Source organism: Panthera pardus, unplaced genomic scaffold (genome assembly GCF_024362965.1).
Source record: "Panthera pardus isolate Hobbes unplaced genomic scaffold, ASM2436296v1 HiC_scaffold_6, whole genome shotgun sequence".
In the NCBI taxonomy this organism is placed as follows: Eukaryota; Metazoa; Chordata; class Mammalia; order Carnivora; family Felidae; genus Panthera; species Panthera pardus.
In genome coordinates this window covers 294610-296178 of record NW_026526991.1, presented here as the reverse complement: position 1 = coordinate 296178, position 1569 = coordinate 294610, and positions in this window count along the sequence as shown.

Genomic DNA, 1569 nt, shown 5'->3' with positions numbered 1-1569 from the left:
GAAGACAGCTTCACTTCCAGACAAGGCTACCGGCCCAGAGGGGTCACACAGCATACCAAGGACACAATTCACACTTGAACCCAGGTGTCAGTGGCTCTTTCCATGTTAAGCTCCCTCACAATCTGAAAACTCAAACAGAACCGATCACACACCAGGTGAGTGCAGCCTAGCTGGAGAATTCCTAGCAACCCAGTCACCAGATACACGGAGCAGCCTCACTGTGTCCTTCCAAGTTCCAGGAAATACGCCTTCACTTTAGGGCTTATGCGCCACGTAGATTTTTATGGCTGGTCTATTGCTGTTTCAGACCTCTCCCTGCCGGCCTCAGGGTAGGACTTTCTAAAGTCAAAGTAGGTGTGCGACACAAAAGATCTGTTTTCACTACCCAAACTATTTAGTTTGGACAAACTATCTAGTTACCCCAAGTCTCTTTCCTCAACAATAAAATCAAGATACCTGGCTCCAGAAAAAGTAAGATAATGCATCAATTTTATACAGACCTCCCTGAGGATTTACTCATGAATACAAAGTTTCTGCAGCAACAAGAACCCTTGATCTTTTGGGGCGCCTGGGTGGCTCAGTCGGTTAAGTGTCTGACTCTTGATTTAGGCTCCGGTCATGATCTCATGGTCATAAGATCGAGCCGCGTGTAGAGCTCTGCACAAGTCTGCTTGGGATTCCCTCTCCCTCTCTCTCTCTGCCTCTCCCCAACGCGTGCGTGCTCTCTCTCAAAATAAATAAACAAACATTTTTTTAAAAAAAGACTTAAAGCACATCTGATCTTTGACGACTAGGTCAGGTGAGATGCCAGAGATAACCATCTTCAGTGAAATTTTCAATAATCATAGATCTGTATTGTCTGTGCTCTGTTAGAAGATTAGAAATTGGTTCTGAAAACAGTGTAGACCGCTAGGTTTGGACGTGGCTCTTCTCAGAGAAGCCCCCAAGACGGCAGATCCCATGTGGGCGTGTAAGGAAGAAATGGCAGAGAGAGTGAAAAACAGACCCAACTCAGTGGTGACCGGCCATAAAGGTGCTGACAGGCAGCCGTTTCAAACTCACGGAGGGTAGGAGAGGCTGCACACAACACAGGTCAAGGTTTTCGGTGGGAGGAATCAAAGACATGGCAGAAGATGGCAGAAAAAAGTAGTCTGGAGCCGGGTCTTGGCTTTTTTATAACTATATGACCTTGATCAAGGCACTTTACAACCCGAGTCTGTTTCCTCACCAGCGAAGTGAGGATACTATCGCTGAACCCGCGCTGTAAGGCGTGAGCAGCACACACAGCTTCCTCTTAGCACGGTTCAGGTTCAGGACAGTACGAGGGGTCCGAGTTTCTCCCCGAGACGCAGCACTTCAGCTTTCATGCATGCGAATTGTGACAGGTCACTAATGCTCACAGGATTCTTGAGAGGGGTCAATCAGATACCAACCGTGAAAATGTCCCACAAACTGTGAGTTCAATTTAAACACCAGTAACTGACGCATCAGGAGAAAATCAGAGGAAATCACATACTGTTGCCCTCAACCACAGATTCCCCCCAACAATGATCAGATGACAAATCTGGC